Genomic DNA, 5,983 nt, shown 5'->3' on the forward strand with positions numbered 1-5,983 from the left:
AGGTGGATTCATAAGCTGCTTTAAAAAACAACTGAGCACTTGGTTTCACAGAATGGCCTTACCACAGCGAACACTGGCTAATCCGAAATGAGCATTTCTACTTCTGTGGAACTGTAATAAATAAAAACAAGTCTTCCATGAGTCCCAGGAATTGATTTTTTTGCATGTAATTTATTGAGGTAATTTTAGTGGTACATGCTTCACTTATTAAATGCTTGAAGTACTCAAGCCAAAATGCTATAACATTTTACCCCATGTTCTGAAAATTTAATTTTGGAAACCATTTCTGAATTTAAGCTAAAACTTAACAATCTTCCTTTGGATACCTTTATCATGTTTTGTTTCATCTGTATTTTCTTAGCATTAAGAAAAAGTAAACAAATAATGGAAGGAAAGAACCATATCTTTTATACTGTCAAAAGAAATTGAGAGTTATATGTAGCCAGTAACCCCCACTTCCTACATACATACACAGACCTCTAAATGTAATAATTTACCTTTAGACACTTTGTTCTTTAGTTTATTACTTTATTTAATGATAAGCTGCAAGTCACCATGAAAGAATAACACACATTTGTCAATTATTTTACATATTTCCATCAAAATGCTTGTAATGTGTATTCCTGAAAGCTGTAAAAGGGTGTGGAAAGAAAACGGATTCTATTACATTACATTAGATAATTGCCTTAATCTGTGTTCAGGCTGCTGTAAGAAAAATACCATAAAGGGAAGGGAGGCAAGATGGCAGAGAGGTAGGGAGCTCCGTACATTGCACTCGCCCCCATATCTCACAAGAAGAAGGCCTGAAGCCATAGGAACCCTTACAGAATCCAGGAGTTTGGGAGGAAAAGGAGACAGAGTCTACTGAGAAAACCTTATAGCATGAGTGTGAACTGGGGAAGATAAAAACAGGCCGACCTGGAGACACGGAGGGAAGGGAGGGAGCCCCCTTTCGGGGAGATGCAGTGAGTCTAGGGGAAAAGAAAGAGTGGCTAGAACTGCTCAAGACACTGTCCTTGTCTCTAGAGAGAAAATACTCGGCTCTGGACACAGAAGGATTCGGTTTCCTGCTGTCCAGCTGACCCTGAGTGGGACTCAATGGTCCCAGGCAACCCCGGGAGAAACAGCTGCTCACTTGCCAGCTCCATCTGGAGGGCAAGCAGCTGATCTAAAGCCGCGCTGCCACTCTTCTGGCTCAGCTCGATTCCCAGAGGCTTGAAATTGCTCAGGGGGACTTGGCCTACGGGTTTATATTTCAGGCGATATCAGTGGGGTGCGCAGACTAAGATCAAGAAGAGAGGCCTGGCTTGGGATATAGAGCACGGCCCACCTTGACTATGCCTGTGGCACAGAGAGATCGGAACCAAAAGAGTGAGTTGCAACACCTGGTTCTAGAAGGGACTGGGGAGCCACCGTTTTTCTCCCCATAACAACCTAGGCAGGACCTCAGAGAGCCTCGAACCGGACTGAACTCAATGGAGGTTAAGACTCGCCTACACAAAACCACGCCCATCCTCTCTAGAGAGCTTTATTTATTTATTTATTTATTTATTTATTTTACTGGAGCCCGGGGCAAGAACAACATGAATGCACTGCTGTGATTAATTCTAGATCAATTCATTCTATTCAGATATAATTTCCCTTGTCTCATTCGTAACCCTCCACTCTGTTGGACTGGGCACTCTGGTCACTGGTTTGCTTAAACAGTAACATTTAATCCATTCGCTAGATGTATATTCTACACCTCCACCACTACCTTTTTATCTCTCTTTCTCTCTCTGGAGTAATCAGACTATATAGTTTCTCTGAATAACATTACCTTCTTTTCTTTCTCCTCGCATCTAACCATATTCTCCTCTTTCTCTCTCTGAATTAAGTCTCAGTCTCTCTGTCCTGTCACTTCATTTCCAATTTCGCTTCCTACCTGCCCTGTCATTTCTCGGCACTGCATACACCCAGGTCTTTATTTGTAGCTGGGATTTCTGGTTTTATGCTTTTAGACTGTCCTTTCTCTTTTTTTTTATTTTTTCTTTTCTTTTCTTCTCTTTTATTTTTTATTTATTTTTATTATTATTTTTCCTTCTTCTATTTTTTTCTCCTTTCCTTTTTTTTCTTTTTCTTTTTCCCCTCTCGGTTTCTGTGTTTGTTGGACTTGTCTGTGCGTTTGTATACCTTTGTTCCCTGTGTGTTTGTCTGTCTGTTTTCTTTTCCAGGGATACCTCAAGAAACAATCCAAAGTACACATGGTGGAGAGTCCCAAATACCACTACAAGTAGGGTAATAAAATAACCAAAGTCTCAACAAGAGAGACCAAGAGACACCATTCAAAGAACACTTACTACATGGACAGGAAAGAATCAAAGAGCCTTCATTATACAGCAGTACTCGCAGGTGCAAAGTGCATAACAAGTTTTAAAACTAACAAGAGAAACAAGCTAAACCAACATGACGAAACGGAAGACCTCTCCTTGAAAGAAATTCCAGGAAGAAATGACAGCTAAAGAATTTCTCAAAACAGATATAAGCAAAATAACTGAACGAGAATTTAGAACAATTGTCATAAAATTAATCGCTGGGCTTGAAACAGGCATGGAAGACATTAGAAAAACTATTGCTACAAGGACTATGTAAAAATAGTCTTAAAGATAGTTGTGATGAATTAAAAAATGATATAAATGTGATGTATAATAACATGGAGGTGCCCAATGTATGGACTGAAGAGGCAGAGAGGAGATAGATGAAATAGAAGACAGAATTATAGAAAGAGAGGAAACTGAGAAAAAAGAGAGATAAACTGATCCAAGAACACGAAGGGAGAGTTTGACAGCTCAGCGATAAAATCAAACAGAACAATATCTGTATCATAGGAATTCCAGAATTGGAAGAGAGAGGGAAAGGCGCTGAAGGAGTCCTTGAACAAATTATAGCAGAGAACTTCCCAAATCTGGAGAAGGAAACAGGCACTGAAATCCAAGAGGCACAGAGAACTCTGCTCAGACGTAACTTAAATCGATTTTCTGCATAACATATCATAGTGAAACTGGAAAAATATAAGGACAAAGAGAGAATTATGAAAGCACTAGGGATAAAAGGGCCCCAACATACAAAGAGAATCCTATCAGAGTGTTGACAGACCCTTCCATGTAAACTGGGTAAGCTAGAAAGGAATGGCAGGAAAACTTCAATGTGATGAACAGAAAAAATATGCACCCAAGAATCTATCAAGTAACACTGTCATTCAGAATAGAAGGAGAGATAAAAGTGCTCCCAAATAAACAAAAATTTAAAAAATACAACACCACTAAAAAGCCTTACAAGAAACCCTGAGGAGGACTCTATTAGGGAAATGTTGCAAGGAATGCAAGGTACCAGAGACACCACAAAAAGCATGAATCATAAAAAGAACATGATGGCTCTAAACCCATATTTTTCAATAATAACACAGAATGTAAATGGGCTAAATGCCCGAGTCAAAATACATAGGGTAGCAGAATGGATCAAAAAAAAAAATTCCATCTATCTGTTATCTACAAGAAACTCATTTTAGACTGGAGGACAGCTTCAGATTGAAAGTAAGGGAATGGAGAAATATATATCATGTTTCTGAAAGTCAAAAGAAAGCCCGAGTAGCTATACTTATATCAGATAAACTGGACTCTAAATTAAAGACAGTAACAAGGGATGAAGAAGGGCATTATATAATAATTACAGGGTCTATCCATCAGGAAGAGCTAACAATTATAAATGTCTATGCACCAAATATGGAAGCACCTAAATATAAAAAACAATTAACAACAAACAGAAACAATCTTATGGATAAGAATGTGGTAATAGCAGGGGACTTTAGTACTCCACTTACAGCAATGGATAGATCAACTAGACAGAAAATCACTACAGAAACAATGGACGTGAATGACAGATTGGACCAGATGGATTTGACAGATATATTAGAAGTGTACATCCTGAGGCTATGGTATTCACTTTCTTCTCAAGTACTTATGGCACATTCTCCAAGATAGATCACATACTGGGACATAAAGCAGCCCTCAATATATACAAAAGACTTGAGATCATACCATGCACACTTTCAGATCACAATGCTANAATTGAGATCTCAGAAGTGGACCCAAAAGTGTACAGCCAACTAATCGTTGACAAAGCAGGAAAGAGTATCCGGGAAAAAGACAGCCTCTTTAATAGATGGGGCTGGAAGAACTGGACAGCAACATGCAGAAGAATGAAACTAGATCAATTTCTCACACCATACACAAAAATAAACTCAACATGGATAAATGACCTGAACGTGAGACAGGAAACCANCAGGCGCCCCAAAAATGTTTTCTTTTCAACTGCATATAAATACTTTTATTCTACAAAATAATTTTTTTATATACTCCATATTTAAAAATATTTTTTTCAATGTTTTTCAAATCCTTATTTTCAATTTCTTTTTATTATTTTTCTTTAGAAACTTCACTATGATTGACAAAATGTTGCATTAGATTCAGGGGTACAACACAGTGACTCAATAAGGTTATATATTATGCTATGCTTCAAATGTAGCTACCATCTGTCACCACACACTGCTATTACAATATCATTGACTATATTTCTTATTTTGTACCTTTTATTACTATGACTTTTTTATTCTATAATTGGAAGGCTGTATCTCCCAGTACCCTTCACACATTTTCCCCTTCCCCCTTTATGCTCCCCTCTGGCAATCATCAATGTTTTCTGTATATTTATAGATCTGATTCCGCTTTTTCTTTGTTACTCATTTGTTGTTTAGATCCCACATATGAATGAAATCATATGATATCTGTCTTTCTCTGGTTGACTTATTTCACTTAGTATAATACCTGCTAGTTCCACACATTAACACAAATGGCAAGATCTCATCCTTTTTATGGCTGTGTAATATTTTACTATATATGTATATGTATATATCATGTGTATATGTACATACCACATCTTCCTTGTCCAATAATCAATCCATGGACACTTAGGTTCCTTCCATATCTTGGCTAATATACGTAATGCTTTAATATGCTTTAGGGTGGATATGTATTTTTGAATTAGTGTTTTTGTTTTTGTTTTCTTTTGGTAAAAATCCAGTAGTAGAATTAATGAATCATATGGTAATTCTATTTTTAATTTTTAAGGATCTTCCATATTGTTATCCACAGTAGCTGTACCAATTTCTATTTCCACCAGCAGGTACAAGAATACTTTTTTCTCCACATTATTGCCAACACTTGTTATTGTCTTTTTTTATTATTTAAATTCAAGTTAACATATAGTGTAGTCTTGGCTTCAGAAGTAGAATCCAATTATTAATCTCTTACATATGACACCTAGTACTCATCCCCAAAAGTGCCCTCCTTAATGCCTATCACCCATTTAATCCATCCCCCTTACACCTCCCCTCTAGCAACCCTCAGATTGTTCTCTGTATTTAAGATTCTCCTATGTTTTGCTCCCATCTCTGTTTTTATTTTATTTTCCTTATGTTAATCTGTTGTGTTTCCCAAATTCCACATGAGTAAAACTACATGATCCCTGTAGATAGACTTCTAGTACTATGTTGAAAAAAAATGGTGAGAGTGGATATCCCTGTCTTTTTCCTAATCTTAGAGGAGAAGCTCTCAGGTTTTAGCATTGAATATAATGTTAACTATGGGTTTTTTTTACAATATGTCTTTTATTATGTGGAGGTATGATCACTCCAAACCCACTTTGTTGAGAGTTTTATCATAAATGGATATTGTACTTTGTCGAATGGTTTTTCTACATTTATTGAGGTAATAATATGCTTTTAATCCTTTGTTTTGTTAATGTCATATTGATTGATTTGCAATAATTGAACCATCTTTGTGTACCCAGAATAAATCCCAGATGACTGTAATGTGTAATTCATTTAATCTATTGTTGAATCTTGTTTGCTAATATTTTTAAAATAGTTTTGCATCTATGTTCATCA

General features: G+C 36.7%; 1 pseudogene; it reads right to left on the bottom strand.

Moving 5' to 3' along the window:
* Window positions 1-5,983, bottom strand: part of LOC144240891 (proteasome subunit beta type-6 pseudogene) — a 28,084-nt pseudogene that overhangs the window by 9,489 nt on the left and 12,612 nt on the right.

The sequence above is a fragment of the Crocuta crocuta genome, unplaced genomic scaffold, assembly GCF_008692635.1.
Source record: "Crocuta crocuta isolate KB4526 unplaced genomic scaffold, BGI_CrCroc_1.0 scaffold575, whole genome shotgun sequence".
NCBI lineage: Eukaryota > Metazoa > Chordata > Mammalia > Carnivora > Hyaenidae > Crocuta > Crocuta crocuta.